The following is a 16,806-nucleotide window of genomic DNA, read 5'->3' on the forward strand; positions in this document are numbered from 1 at the left end:
ACATGGAAACTTTGTTTAACACTGGTTCTAGATAACTTGAAGTTAACTTAATTAAAACATGCCAACTGTGTGCATAACCGTGATTGTCTCTTTTGTGAGTTCCTTCTCCGATTGAGGACACGGTGGGGTTATGTCTGACGTAGGTAGGTGCTCAGGATCATTCATTTGATCATCTGTAGTTCACGTCCGCTATGCGTAGATCTTCCCCCTCTTATTCCTGGTACTCGTAAGTTAGTCACCTCATATAAGCTTAGTCGCTGCTGCAACCTCACCACTTAACCATGCCTCACCCATTAAGCTTTGCTAGTCTTGATACCTTTGGAAATGAGATTGCTGAGTCCCCTATGGCTCACAGATTACTACAACACCAGTTGTAGGTACAGGTAAAGGTTACTTGACGCTAGCGCGTTGATTGTACATTTGGAGTTGCTACTTCTTCTTCTTCTTCATCGATCTAGGATGGGTTCCAGGCCGGCAGCCTGGGCTAGCAAGGATGGACGTCGTTCTTCTTTTGTCGTTTGTTTTCGTCCGTAGTCGGACCCTGCTCTTACTCTTGATGATTATGTAATGTACTGATGTGACTCTGATGTAGCTTGTGGCGAGTGTAAGCCAACTCTGTATATATATCTCTTCTTTTCAGTACATGTACTTGTAACGATATCCATTCTTGCGACACGACGAGATGCGCTTCTATCCCTGACGAGGCCTTCGTGCCAAATTGAGGATAGGGTCGCATCATGGGCGTGACAAGTTGGTATCAGAGCAGTACCGACCTAGGAGCCCCCTTGATTGATCAAACTTGGCCGAGTCGAGTCTAGTGAAAAACTACTTTGAGTCTAGTTATATATCGGAGAGTAGTATTCTTTTTCCTCCTCTTGTATGCTCTGGTGGGGAATCTTGACGTAATAATTTATTCTACTCCTCTTCTCACTCAAATTTTTTTAGGATCACGCGGATATTCTTGGGATCTATATGATGCCGATGTGACGGAGTTCTGTCTTGGTGCCTCCTGTCTGACTTGATTTTCTTCCGGGGAGTCGAGCTCCAGGGGATTCACGAGCACATCGTTATCATTCAGATTTCTTAATATCTCAGAACGAAGGATGTGCGTAATTGCTTCAATACTAGTAGTGGCGAGATAACCCCGATGTCGCCAGTACTGGTGCAGATTGTTCGGGAGTACTGCCATACTTTGTATCGTTGCGACCACAAGAGTCTTTTGTAGATGAAGGTCCGAGATTCTGGTTATGTGTTGACGGATGTGATACAGGTGACGGGTTAGTATAGGAGTTGTGTGATATTACTCCTTGTATCCGTGTACCAGATTGCATGACCAGATATTTCGGGAATTCTTATGTGGGAACTCAAGTAGTTACTTATAGGACAATCTTCCATCAAATGCATGATGTTAGGTTGGGGTTCGACATCTAGTGGATTCGATTGTTGACGGTCGACTTACAGCGGTTCTTTGTGTCTTAAAGAGTCCTTGTAGCTTGCTATGACTCGGGGACGCTTCATATGTCGGGTGCACTGCCTTGCACTTGATGTCTACTATAAGGTTCGAGCCCGTGCGATCCTGTCCACGAAAATATCGGACGAAATCTTTCTCATGAGTTTGTTCTGGCTTGTTTCATAAGCCTCTCCCTTTATCTTGTTGATTATGGTAATTCGAGTTGCTTTGATGTCAAGTGGTGATTTCAGATCTTTCCTAAGTGGTGTTCTCATATTTTTATGAGAGTACTAATCCCTTTGCTCAAATCAACTTGTCTTTTCATTTCTTGTCAACCGAAGTTGTCTTGTCAATTCTTTTCAACCGGTGTGTTTCTCTCCAAGTGAATTCAATCCTCACCAATTTTGGCAAGATCAATCTTTCTATTCTTATTCCAGAGTTCATCTCATCTGTCCCAAGTTGTCTTTTTTCCCCACCCTCCCACCCTTTTCTTCAGTGATTCAATTTTCATCCAAGAGTTTTTCTTTTATTTGTGCTTCCGCTATCTTTTCTTCCTTGTCGTATCCGGTGATTAATTGTGAAGATTATTAGGAGCTTCGTGTTCATATTTAGTCAATCTTGTCATCTTTGTTGGTGAATTTAATTCAGCTATCTGTGTTCATTATATCCTATTTATCCTTATAATTCTTTCCTATGTTGGGAATTCTTGTCAACCTATCTTGTTTATTCATTCCTCTCTTTCTATCCGGAGTGTTGAAGATATCTCGGAGTTTCTTGTTTTCAGATCTTTCATTATTTCAAGGTGCTAACCTCATCTAGTCTTGTTTTGTACCGGTGCAATATCAATCTTTCTAGCAATCTTTTCAACGGTGGTTTCTTTGAGTGGGCCCATAACCCACAGGTTTTTCCCAGGATCTTTCTTGGCTCTTTTAATCTTTTTCCGGACATCTCTAAATCTTTTCAACTATGATGTAAGTATGTATTTCATCAGTCATATCCCTTATCCAAGATATATTTGAATTAATTCTCATATTGGCTCAACCTTTCATTCTTCATTATTCCGGAGTGTCTCAGTAATTCTTGGTGTTGTTTATCGTCATCATTTTCAGCTTGCAATTCGAAAGAGTGTTTCTCTCAATCTTTGTCCATTCTTTTGAAGATCCATCATTTCAGCTTTGTGCCATCATCTTAATTGTTCCCAATCATGAGTAATCACTTTCGTGCTATCCGGTGTATTTGTGAGTTTTCATTCTCGATCCTCCGAAGGCCATCATTTTAGAAGATTCTTCGTTCTCAGCTTTCAGCTTTCATCCTCAATTCTTCTCCGTTGTTGCCTCTTCGTTCGTCTCTCGGTTATCCGGTGCCTTGTTCTAGTTTCTCTTAGGTGCCTCATTATCTCTTCATTCTCATGTATCTCCATTGAATAGTGGCGTTCTCATGTAATTGTGAATTCTTGCCGGTGCTTCCTTCAATTATGCTTCAAGTGGTGTTTTTCCTCTCTGTCTCTCCAAGAGTTTTTCAAGAAGAATAAGTGGTATGCTAAATCCGTTGATTGTCGTCAATTTAACTTGATGAAGGATTAGCATAACATAATTTTATTCTTATTTCATCAAATGATTTCAATTCTTTTTCCGGAGTGGCTCATGATATCAATTCCTTTTCTCAAGTATTATTATCTTTTCTTTTCTGGAGTTCCAAGTTTTCTCAAGTACCTCTTCGCGAAGCTTCATCGAAGTCTATGCAAGGTTTCAATCTTATTCTTTTCTACCTTCATATCTTTGCATCGGCCATTTGTATATGGAGGTCCTTCTTGGTGGTTCGTCAAGATTTCATTCATTCTGAAGTGTTCTTCAAGATTCCTGTCGGAATACCTCAAGTATCCTTTCACTTGCATTTCAAAGTGCAATTGTTTCTCCTACATCCTTTGAGGTGGTATTATAGCATTCTTGTTAGTGTAGGAACCTTGAAGAGTTTTCCTTTCAAGAATGAGATAATTAAATCCACCAATTATTTGATCATGAGATATTTCAACCCATGATTTCTTCATTGAGCTATCTTGGTTTGGACTTCACCTAAAGCTTGTCTAAGGATGTTGCTATTATGGTGTTTATCATTGATCCAAGTTCTCAATGCACCCTCTTGGTGTAAGCAATTGTTCATATCTTGTTTCTCCCAATCTATCCTTGTTTCTTTTAGTGGTTGGTTGTCACCTCATATATGTTGAGATGATTTTCATAAGCCCTCTACTATCTTGTTCTTTCGTTGTTGGTTTTCCAACTACTACGTCAATTCTCTGTCCGGAGGCTCTTCAATTCTATTGTGATGATAATTGCCATTCTTTTCTTCATTCTCTTCTTCCGCTTGAGCTAGTTCATATTCTCTTGTTCTGGAGGCTTTGTGATGTTGCTCTTTTGGGTCTATTATCTTGTTCTGTCAAGATCATGGTGCTCCCTTGTTTTATTTAGTTGTTTGTTATGTATATTGTCTATTTCTCTCTTCTTATCGAATTTTTTGTCCCATTTTCCTACCGAAGTGCTGCCCAAATTTTCCGTGAATTCTTGCTTGTTTCTCATATCATTCCTCATCTCTTTGCAACTTTCAAGGATCGTTGGTTTCACTCATTTGTCAAAGAAGCGATTAAGTTTTACCTCTTGTTCTTTCTCATCCTCTCGCCCCTTTCATTCTTGGATCTCGGGGTGAGATCCTCTTGTAGTGTAGGAGAGTTGTGACAGCCCGATGTCGACGTCCCAGAAGATTCCCCTTTATTTCCGTTTTCGTCGTGTCGTTTTTTTATTTTGTGGCATCATCATGTAGTTTGCATCATCCCATCATGCATGGCATCATGTCTACTATGTTTTGTCGGTGTTGCTTGTTGCTCCGTGTTGTTGGGTGTGAGTGCTTTGCGAGTGTGGCGTTGTTTGTTGGCGTGATGACAGTGGGTGCGTGAGAGCCACCTCAAAACCCTGTTGCACCGTGGACCTAAAACCTTCTCCCCCTCTCTCCTCTTTTATTAGTTTTTGTGGTTTGCTGAAGTTTCCGTTTTAACCCCTATTTTTTTTAAAGGTTCGTCTTCTTTTAAATCCTTCTATTAAATGTGGGGGCAACCCTTGGGTTTCCTCTATTTTTTTCCTTTTGTTATTTGTTAAAAAGGGGTTTTATTTTATTCTTTTGTAAAAAAAGGTTTTATATTATTCTTCAAAAAGGTTTCATTTTTATTTGTTTAAAACTGCCCAATCTATTTTATAGTTGGGGTATAATTTTCAAAGGAGCAAAAGCATTTTTTCTATTTTTGTTAAAAGTTTTTCTTTTGTTTAAGTTTCCTGCTTTTAAAGTAAAAAAAATAGAGAGAGGGAGAGAGCAAGCCTAGCCAAGCCCCAGGCCAAGGCCCAAGGCCTCCCTTGACCTAGCGCCCCTCTGTTCTTCCCGTCTCTCCCGTTCCACCCATTGCCCCGATCCCGCCCCCTTCGCCCTCCTCGTACCCCTTCTCCGACCTGATCCCCTCGCCCTAGCCCCGCCGCCTGCCCTCTCCTACCCTGAGCCCCTGCCAGGCCACCTGCGCCCTCCACCAGCGCCGCCGTTCCCCACGCGCCATGGCCCCTCCTCTGCCTCGCCAGCCTCAAGCTGCTGATGCAGCCCCGCCGCCAGTAGCGCCATGCACGCCTCCTACTTCCCCCGCGCGCAGCTCCGGCCCCGCCGCTGTGCCGCGCCGTGCCGCCTCGCCTGCAGGTACCCTCTGCCCCGCGCGCCGCCACGGCGACCTCCTCTCCGTGCCGCCCCACCGTGGACGCCTCCCCGAGCCGCCCCGCGTTCCCTGCCAAGCCACCCCTCCAGGGCCCGGCATCCTCCTCCAGTTGTCGTCCTTGCCGCTGCCTGCCTCACTGTTGCCGTTGTCAGATGTGTTGCCAAGCTGCTGCCGTTGTTGCTTGCCGAGGCCGCTGTTGTAGCTGCTGTGTTTTGCTCCTGCTGCCATGCGCTTATGTTGCTCTTGCTGCCGCATGTGCATGCGCCGCTGTCATGGCCTGCTATGTTGATTGTTGTAGCTGCTGCGTTTTGGTTGTTGCTGGCTGTAGGGTGCTGCTGCCGATGCTCTTACCTGCCCTGTTGCTGTTGCTGGCTGTAGGATGCTGCTGCCAATTGCTTGCTTCTTAGCTAGAGTTAGTTGCTTAGGTGTTGTTTGCCATGTTGTAGATGTTAGACGCTTTATTTGCTGTAGTTGCTAGCTGTAGCCTGCTTTGCTGCTAGCCGAGGCTAGATGATGCTAGCGTTGCTAGCTAGCTTGTGCTGCATGTTGATGTTGCTCTTGTGTAGGCTAGCTGCTTTTGCTAGCTGCTATAGCTAGTTATTGTTGTTGGCCTGCATGTTGTTGTCGTTGCTATGTTGTTGCTTGCTGCCGCTAGATAGATGCTAGTGATGCCGTGCTGCTAAGCTAGTTGATGTTGTTAGATTGCGACAAGTTGTTGTTGTGTCGCCTGCCGTCGCCGCTTAGACCATCCCCGACGCCGTGGGTCTCCGACAAGATAGCGTGTACAACTACGTCCTCGACGACCCCCGGAACGTGTTCGACTACCGACACCGAAGACCATGTACCAACGACAAGATAACGACTGCCGTCGACGAGACCCGAGTACCACAACTACCACTACGACCATGATGATCGTTGTTCTCCTTCACCTAACCGAACCCGTCCGATTTGCAGGCTTCGAAGGTATACCGATGAGACGTGGCTGAGAACCGTATTCATGTGATGTATGAGATGTATCGTATGTTTGCGTCGTATGTTCGCCCATTGCACGTTGTCTCTTTCGTCGCGCCCACGACACTTGGGAACCCGGTAGCTGGATCACCCCATCTTTAGTTAGTGTTCCCGCACACGCGCTTCCAGTTCATTGGCACGATATCTCAACGAGTTATCGGGAGAGGAACGTTGTCGTGGCATCGTTTCCGTCTTGCCGCCATGGTTCCCTCTCGCTCGCCGTGGCAACACATGTTTGTTTCTCCTCTTGCCGTGGTGTTGTAACTTGCATGCATGACACATTCATGGCATAATTAACTTGTGTTGCAAGCCTCTTGTGTTGTAGCTCCGTTCTATGCTCCGCGCGTTAACCGTCTAGGATGACTTGTAGGACCATCGCTTCACCCTTGCCATGTTAACAACAATTTAATCTTGTTTTGTAAATAAACGGGAGTGAATTAAATAATTAAGTGTGGAGTTTCATCGATATGCAACTCGTTGCATATCGAGCTTCACCTAATGTGTAGTGTTGTATCAAGTGAATTGCCATGCCATCCCCTGCATTTTGAACTGATCATGCATCATAGTAGGTTGTGCATCATGTTGTGCATCGTGTGGTGAATATTTGTGTTGATGTTTGTTTCCGGTTTGCTCCGTCTCGATAGAGTTCCGCAAGCATGTCGGAATGTGAGGACCCGTTCGTCTACGTTGGTTCGCCGACTTCATAGAGTTGTTCTTCTTCCTAGCGGGATCTCAAGCAAGATGACCATTTCACCAGATACCATTACTATCATTGCCATGCTAGTTTAATCGCTTCTATCGATTATGTCTCGTTGCCTACCACATGTTAAATGTCAGCCTCTCAACAATGCCATGATTAGCTTCACCCTGATCGCCCTAGCAAACCACTGATTGGCTATGTTACTGCTTGCTTAACCCTGTTGTTAGCGTTGCTAGTTGCAAGTGTAGTTGCTTCCATGTGATAACATGGGTTCCTTGTCATATCACCATATTAAATGCTATTTAATTCAATGCACCTATATACTTGGTAAAAGGTGGAAGGCTCGGCCCTTTCTAGCCTGGTGTTTTGTTCCACCTTTGCCCCCTTAGTTTCGGCTACCGGTGTTATGTTCCATATTTGAGCGCTCCTAACACGATCGGGGTTGTTGTGGGGACCCCCTTGATATTTCGTTTTAGGTTAAAGCTGGTCTGGCAAGGCCCAACTTTGGTACTACATTTTCCTAACAACTAATGAACTGCATAGGGAGTAATTAACCCGAGGATAATTTAATCAACCCCCGGGCCAGTGCTCCTCATGAGTGTTGGTCCACCCACGTAGCAGTCGGCGGTGCCAGCACGGGGCAACTCGAGGTTTGGTTCCCGTCCATTATGCATAGACGGTGTGTCTTGAGAACAAGATACTCGGCTCCTATCGGGATCGTCTATCTTGTGCATCGGGATTCTCGTGATGCTTTGGGTAATCTCAGAGTTGAGGTTTTCAACTAGGGAATCCGACGAGATCGCGAGCTTCGTGATTGAGGATTTATATGCAGCTTGTGGTAATTTGTGATAGACTAGTTGGACCACCCCTGCAGGGTTTAATCTTTTAAGAAAGCCGTGCCCGCGGTTATGTGGCAACGTGGAAACTTTGTTTAACACTGGTTCTAGATAACTTGAAGTTAACTTAATTAAAATATGCCAACTGTGTGCGCAACCGTGACTGTCTCTTTCGTGAGTTCCTTCTCCGATCGAGGACATGGTGGGGTTATGTCTGACGTAGGTAGGTCTTCAGGATCATTCATTTGATCACCAGTAGTTCACATCCTTTATGCGTAGATCTTCCCCCTCTTATTTCTTGTAATCGTAAGTTTAGCCACCATATATATGCTTAGCCATTGCTACAACCTCACCACTTAAACTTGCCTCACCTAATAAGCTTTGCTAGTCTTGATACCTTTGGAAATGAGATTGTTGAGTCCCCTGTGTCTCATAGTGTACTACAACACCAGTTGCAGGTACAGGTAAAGGCTACTCGACGCGAGTGCTTTGATTGTACGTTTGGAGTTGCTTCTTCTTCTTCTTCATCGATCTAGGATGGGTTCCAGGCCGGCAACCTGGGATAGCAAGGATGGACGTCGTTCTTCTTTCGTTGTTTGTTTTCGTCCGTAGTCGGACCCTGCTCTTCTTCATGATGTTGATGTATTGTACTGCTGTGACTCTGATGTAGCTTCTGGCGAGTGTAAGCAAGTTCTATATATAAATCTCTTCTTTTCAGTACATGTACTTGTAACAATATCCATTCTTGCGACACGACGGGATGCGCTTCTATCCCTGACGAGGCCCTCGTGCCAAATTGAGGATAGGGTCGCATCATGGGCATGACAGATCCCTTCCCGCCTACTATAAGGGAAGAGGACCCGGGCGTCCACTATAAAGAGAGAGGGTAGGATACTTGGCAAAGGGATCGGCTCATCGAAACCCTAGAACAACACGCCTAGCCACTTGACCTCCAGAAGCTCGAGAGCACTTTACTAGTTCCTCTGTCAACCTCCGTGAGAGGCAATCCACCAAAAGCAGGACTAGGGTTTTACGCTTCGCAGCGGAGCGAACCTGGTTAAACTCTTGTGTTCTGTGTTTCCCTCACTATCAAGTGATATCTTCGTTGTTTCCCTCGAATAGCGGGCTAGGTATGTTGGGGAATGTCGCATGGGAAACAAAAAAATTCCTACGCGCACGATCAGCCCCGCGAACCGTCCCACGAACCGTCCAACGATCCGTCCCACGATCCGCTCCGATCTAGTGCCGAACGGACGACACCTCCGCGTTCAGCACACGTACAGCTCGATGATGATCTCCACCTTCTTGATCCAGCAAGAGGGGCGGAGAGGTAGAAGAGTTCTCCGGCAGCGTGCCGGCGCGCCGGTGGTGGTGATGATCTACTCTGACAGGGCTTTGCCTAAGCTCTGTAGAAATACGATCTAGAGGAAAAACTGCGTGGTATAGGGTCGAGCAGCACGTGGCAAAGTTGTGTCTCGAAAACCCTCAATACCTCTAGTATATTTAGGATGGAGGGAGGGAGGAGGCACCCTCAAACACTCAAGGTTTGGCCGAAATTGGAGGGGAGGAGTCCTACTCCAATCCTACTTGGAGTAGGATTCCACCTTCCCACTTGGAAACTCTTTCCACCTTGTGTTTTTCCTTCTCAAACCTTATGGTCTTTAGTGGGAACTTATTCCAGCCCACTAGGGGCTGGTTTATCTCTTCCCATAGCCCATGAGACCCCTTGGGGCGTGACACCCCTCCCGATGGTCCCCGGCACCCCTCCCGGCACTCCCGGTACACTACCGATGAGCCCGAAACTTTTCCGGTGACCAAAACAAGACTTCCTATATATCAATCTTTACCTCTGAACCATTCCGGACCTCCTCATGACGTCTTGGATCTCAGCCGGGACTCCGAACAACTTTCGGTAACCAACACCTATAACTCAACTATATCGAAACGTCACCGTACCTTAAGTGTGCAGACCCTGCGGGTTCGAGAACTATGTAGACATGACCCGTGACACTCCTCGGTCAATATCCAACATCGGGACCTAGATGCCCATATTGGATCCTACATATTCTTCGAAGATCTTATCGGTTGAACCTCAGTGCCAAGGATTCATATAATCCCGTATGTCATTCCCTTTGTCCTTCGGTATGTTACTTGCCCGAGATTCGATCGTCGGTATCCGCATACCTATTTCACTCTCGTTACCGGCAAGTCTCTTTACTCGTTCCGTAATACAAGATCCCGTGACCTACACTTAGTCACATTGCTTGCAAGGCTTGTGTGTGATGTTGTATTACCGAGTGGGCCCCGAGATACCTCTCCATCACACGGAGTGACAAATCCCAGTCTTGATCCATACTAACTCAACGGACACCTTTGGAGATACATGTAGAGCACCTTTATAGTCACCTAGTTACGTTGCGAGGTTTGATGTACGAATGGTATTCTTCCGGTGCCAGTGAGTTATATTATCTCATGGTCATAGGAACAAATACTTGACATGCAGAAAACAATAGCAATAAAACGACACAATCAATATGCTACGTTCATAGTTTGGGTCTTGTCCATCACATGATTCTCCTAATGATGTGATCCCGTTATCAAGTGACAACACTTGCCTATGGCCAGGAAACCTTGACCATCTTTGATCAACGAACTAGTCAACTAGATGCTCACTAGGGACAGTGTGTTGTCTATGTATCCACACATGTATTTGAGTTTCCAATCAATACAATTCTAGCATGGATAATAAACGATTATTATGAACAAGGAAATATAATATAACTAATTTATTATTGCCTCTAGGGCATATTTCCAACAAGGTAAGGTCGAGCCGAGAGAGATCGTCGTACACGCCCCTGTGTTCGAATCCTTAGGGCTTTGCAGAGCCCCAAATCCGACAGACACCTCTGGCTATAAGAATAATAACCAAAGGGGTTCTAATGGATCTGGATCAACAAGGATTTTTGAAAGGTGGAAATGAAGGGATTTATGATCCTATGAGGATTCTGCAGAAAATAAATTTTCAAAAGGAGAGGATGTACCCATTAATTAGCGCATGGTTTTAGAAGATTTTCGAAACTAGCTTCACTTTATTAGGAGTTGATATGAATTTACTAGGGTTCTTTAAGATGGAATAAATGGGAAATGTGCCATTTATTCGATCCTACCAAAATATAGCATGGGAAAGATGTTAACCATGGCTAGATAAATAGGTGATGATTTTTGGAGTCTCTGGAAATTTGAATCACTCAATTTGGAGTTGATTTGGGCTCTCTAGGGATTTTGCAAAGGGGGTTTGAAATATTAAAATTTCAATTTGAATGTTAACACTAAAAAAGCTTTCTAGACAAATGTGCAATGCACATATTTGGATAGGACATGATTATAGAAGTTGCTTGAAATTTGAATCATTAAATTTGGGGTTGAAATGAATTTAATATCAATTTATACATTCTTCGTAAAAATAAAATGGTAAAAAGGAATTTACCAAACAGAAATGGGATAAACTGTGGCCCTTGGCACAGGATAGCATTTAGGTTGTCCTAGTGGCTCGGCCGACGGAAAGGAGGCCAGGTCGAACGCGCATCAGAGGAGTACGCCTTCTGTGGGCGAAGGTGACACCTTGCTAGGGCGCTTCCACTTGTCCGGGGCAGACCCGAACCGGTGGATCGCTGGTAGGCGGGCCATCCGTGTCAAGCCCGTGCTCCACCTCCCACCTGAACAAGGGGTAGAAGGGAGGCGAGGCCGAGTGGGCGCCGGATCTATTCCAACAGCTGAGTCCGCCTTCGGCGGAGCTCCGACCAGTGGCGTGCTCACGAAGGAGAGGCGCAGCCACCAGGGGCTCCTTTTTCGCTCGGGGGGCGCTGAAGGGAGTGCGGCTTCAGCCGCGGTGGTCTCCAACGATAGCAACCATGGATTTGATGCTACGGTTATATGCGGGAAAGAATGGAAGTTGGGGAAGGCCTGTGGCGACGTAGCGGTCACTCCGGTGATCCTTACAGGAGGAGGTGGAGCCCACCATGCCTGGATTCGAGCGGAGGCCTCCGGCGGGGCTTCGGCCATGGGGGAGATTTTTGGGCACAAAAGAGAGAGGGGGCTGGAGATGGGGCTGTACATTGGGTGTAGGGCCAAGGACATACATTCTAGGGCCCACCTAAGGCCCCAAATGGGGATCAATATCCTCAAAACTACTGGTCCAGTCTCGGTTTCACTCGGGCAAATAGATTCTCACTATGTTGCTCAAGGTCACTCGGATCATCTTCACTTAGTCGAATGTGCCCAGACACTCAGGCTACATCAATGTGTGGTCGACGAAGGGACTGCATCGGTCATAGACTTAAACTACCACATGAAGTGAAGTGAATAACAATGTTACTAGTAACTTGAGTGTTAGAGTTGTTGTTACTCGTAACTTCAGTAGTTATTACCATTAACTCGCCCTGGTAGTGGGCTCAGCCCGTAGTGGCGCACTCTATATAAGCCGCACCCGAGCTCATGGACAGGTGTTGAGCATTCTATATTCTCACACCCTCCATAAGCAAACCAACCTCTGGGCTCGAGACGTAGGGTCGTTACCACTCTCGAGTGGGGCCCGAACTCGTACATCCGAGTGCAACCACGACACCGTAGCTAGGCGTCGCCACTCGTTTGCACACCTCGTACTATTGTCAGCATCATTCCCACGACAGTTGGCGCCCACCTTGGGGTTGCGCTTTTAGCAACATTTGGTGCCATTGTAATTTCCATTCTTTCGGTCATCATGATGACACTCGGGAGCAATATCCTCTTCGGTTCCCTCAGCTTCGTCGCCGATGACTCGGCGTGGCTGCAGGATGCGCCGTTGGACACCGATGCTTTGCTTGCTCGAGGTTCTTTGCACATAGCACGATGGTTCACAGGGTCCTGATCCGACACCCATCAGTGTTGTATCATTCGGTGCCCCAATGTACCATTGCGGTTCATCGCAAACGCTCTGGCCGCTCACGTGTGCAGTAGCGGATCAAGCATACAGTGGCCCTTCAAGCCACAACAAGGCAGGTGGCCATGCTTGACTCAGATGAGCACACCGCCAGACTTTTCCCTTCTTCGGGTGATGATTCGTTTGATGACTCTGACTGTGAAAGCAGTGGGCATATTGCGGAGGTCTTGATGGCCGACATGGCTAGGGAAGGAGCCCCCGTTTTCCGCAGATAATTCCCATGGACCCGATGGTGGTGAGCGTCGTCATACTGACCCTGGCCACCATGTTCCTCAGCCGCTCATTGAGCAGCGGCGGGAGGAACTTCAGTGTAGGAGCAATCACGCTCTTTGTAACCCCATCATCGAGAACACCCCAGAGGAGATAACATTGGATAACGCGCGCCAGCCCACTCTGGCCGAGTGCGAGCGACTCGAGCGGCTTCCACGCTCACTCGATGCCCGAGTCGCGAGGGATCTGCCTAGTTCCAATCGTAGATTCCCGTAGTTGTTTCCGAACGATCGCCAGCGCAACATGAAGGTGATGCGCACATCTTTGCAGAACCTGGCCGCGACCACTCAGATGGCTGATTCCATTCAGCCGAGTGACTCCGCGGCCGGGGAGGGCATTCGATAGATCCAATATCTACTGAAGACCGCCCTGAAGAAGAACTCTGTGGTATATCAATCGTTGTATTGCATCCATAGCAGGTCCGTCCAAGCGGATAGGGTGCAGTCGAGACACAACCCTCATGCATTCGAAAAACACCAAAGGTCTCGTCCTCTTCCGAGAGGCCCGTATGAGGATTGGAAGCATGGTTATTGGGTTCGTAGCAGGACACCTCCCCCGAGAAGTGGTTCACTCGAACACCGCCCCATGACTAGAGGCCAATCCCCAATCGGCACAGGAGTTATGGAGACAACGGCTACCTTGCTCCCCAGTTAAATACAGGTGCATAATCACGCAAAACGTTGTGGACCGGTCGCGGGCAAGCCGGGGATTCTTTGGTCTTGAGTGTTTCGGCACATACATCTATGAAGTGGAGATCTCCTCCAACTACCGATTGGATATGGGGATTGACAAGTTCAACGGTGAGTCAAATCCCGAAACTTGGCTCGGACATTACCGAGTGTCCGTCTAAAAGGCGGGGACAACGACTTCGTCGTGATGAAGCACCTGCCTCTCATGTTGGAGGGATCTGCGAGGGCATGGCTCAATCAGCTGCCCTTGAGTAGCATCCACAGCTGGGGGGGCCTTGTCCGAGTGTTCATCAAAACATTTGAGGGCACTTACAAACGCTTGCGTGGCCGGACAGAGTTGCAGTACTATGTTCAAAAGAGCAACGAGACTCTCTGAGACTTGATCTAGCGCTGGACCACACTGCACAATGGAGTGGAGAACATCACCGAGCATCAGGCTATGTGCGCCTTCAAGGAACACACTCAGCACTAGGATCCCATTCTCAAGTTTGGTCGATCAGGGGACTTATCATTCAGTCGCGCCATGGAAATCGCCAATCGGTATGCGAATAGAGAAGAAGAAGACCGCCTCCATAGCGGCAAGACCGAGCTGGTGATGCCCCTCAATCGGCGGGTAACACGGGAAAGAAGCACAAGCAAGAGGCCGATGTGTCAGGCATGACCGAAGTCGCTGCTGTCCCAGGCAAGGCAAAAACAAGTCCAAGCAGCAGAAGAAGAAGTATTGGTCGGCCAAGAAGAAAACTGAGTCCAAGAGAAACCTCTTGGACCAGGCGTGCCCGATTCACACCAGGAAGGATGATGACAAGGATCCCATCCTTCCCAATCATACGGCTCAAGACTGTCGCCTGCTCCATCGGGAAATGGGCAGAGAAGCCTCTAGGTAAAAGGATGACAAGGATGATCAGGAGGTTACCCCAGGGTATCCGAATATTGAGAAGCTCCTCATGATCTTCACCAACGTTTAGAATAAGTGTCGATTGAAGGTCATCAATCGGGAGGTGAACATGGAAGTTCCGACTGTCACGAAGTATCTTGATTTGGCAAAGACGGACGTCACATTCAACCAGTCGGACCACCCAGCCCACATTGCCACCCCAGAGAGGCAGGCGCTGGTTATCAATCCGGCTGTCAATGGAGTCCAATTGCATAGGGTCCTCATGGACGATGGCAGCAGCCTCAACATCATCTACACCAACACGCTCAAGGCCATGGACATCATGTTGTCCCAACTGAGCAAGAGCAACAGCTTTTCCACGGGGTCATCCCAGGGAAGAAGACTGAGTCACTCGGCCAGATCTCCCTGAACGTCGTATTCGACGGCGAAAAAAATTACACGAAGGAGCGACTGACCTTCGAGGTAGTTGAGTTCCAAAGCACTTATCATGCCATCCAGGATAGGCCTGCCTATGCAGGTTTCATGGCTCATCCAAGCTAGTGTATCTTCAACTTAAGATTCCCGGACCGAAGGGCGTGATCATAGCGATCGGCAATCGGAAGATCACCGAGGAGTGCCTCCAGCAGGGCTCCAAGATCGCCAATAAACAAGTCCACGCGGTAAGACTCGAGGGATACAAGAAGATGGTCGAGTCTACTGACCTGCTCAGGTCGAAGAGGCCAGCTACTGAGTCTGTCTTTCAGTCGGACGGGGAGACGAAGAAGGTTCACATTCACCCCGACAATCAGAGTGCCTCCCCGAAGAATATCTCTACCTCACTTGGCGACAAATAGTAAGTCAAGCTCCTGCAATTCCTCTGTTAGAATTGGGACATCTTTGCATGGAAGCCATCTCACATGCTGGGTGTTCCTAGGGAGATGGCTGAGCACCGCCTCCGAGTGGACTCCAAGGTCAAGCCCGTCAACGAACACTTGCATCGTTCCTCCATGGAAAAACACAAGGCGATAGGCGAGCAGATCGCTTAGCTCCTAGCTGTCGAGTTCATCCGCAAGGTTTACCACTCCAAGTTGATCGCGAATGTAGTCATGGTGCCCAAGAAGAACAATACACTCTGAATGTGTATTGACTTCAAGAACCTCAATTGGTCCTGCCCGAAGGACCAGTTCCCCTTACCTCACATAGATCATATTATAGACTCTACTGCTGGATGTGAACGCATGTCGTTCCAGGATGCGTCGTCCTGGTACCACCAGATCCGGATGTATGGAACCGATGAAATAAAATGGCCATCATCACCACATTCGGGTGTTTTTGTTACATCACTATACAATTCAGTCTCAAAACTACTGGGGCCACTTTCCACTGTATGATCGAGAAGTGTTTATATGAGCAAATATGTCGGTACGTGGAGGCTTATATGGATGGCATTGTGGTCATGTCTAGGAAAGGTTCCGACCTCCTGACTGATCTCCCCGAAACCTTCATGAACCTACAACGCTACGTGATGAAACTCAACCTGGCCAAGTGCACCTTCAGTGTGCTAGCCGTCAAAAAACTCGGTTTTCTTGTTTCCGAACGAGGCATCAATGCCAACCCCGATAAAATTGGTGATATAGTCCAAATGAGACGACTAGAACACATCCATGATGTGCACACGCTTACAGGTTTCCTTGCGGCTCTGGGCCGCTTCATCTCAAGACTCGGCGAAAAGGCATTGCCTCTTTATCAATTGATGAAAATACCCTGACAGATTCGAGTGGACCAATGAAGCACAAATCGCATTCGACCAGTGATACGTCTCCAACGTATCTATAATTTTTGATGGTTCCATGCTATTATCTTGTCAACTTTGGATGTTTTATATGCATGAATATGCTATTTTATATCTTTTTTGGGACTAACCTATTAACTCAGTACCAAGTGCCAGTTTCTATTTTTTCCGTGTTTTTGACCTTTTTCATAATAGAATATTAAACGGAGTCCAAACGGAATAAAACTTGCGGCATGATTTTTTCCATAACAGAAGATACGCAGGGGACTTGAGAACCAAGGCAGGAGACCTTGTGGGAGGTCACAAGCCTCCTAGTCGCGGCCTAGGGGTGGTCGCGCCTGGCAGGCTTGTGGGCCCCACGTGGCTCCTTTGCCCTACCTCTTTCGCCTATAAATTCTCTAAATTCCCGAAACCAAAGAAGAGAGCCATGAAAATACTTCTCCATCGTCGTAAGCTTCTGTCTC

The sequence above is a fragment of the Hordeum vulgare genome, chromosome 4H, assembly GCF_904849725.1.
Source record: "Hordeum vulgare subsp. vulgare chromosome 4H, MorexV3_pseudomolecules_assembly, whole genome shotgun sequence".
In the NCBI taxonomy this organism is placed as follows: domain Eukaryota; kingdom Viridiplantae; phylum Streptophyta; class Magnoliopsida; order Poales; family Poaceae; genus Hordeum; species Hordeum vulgare.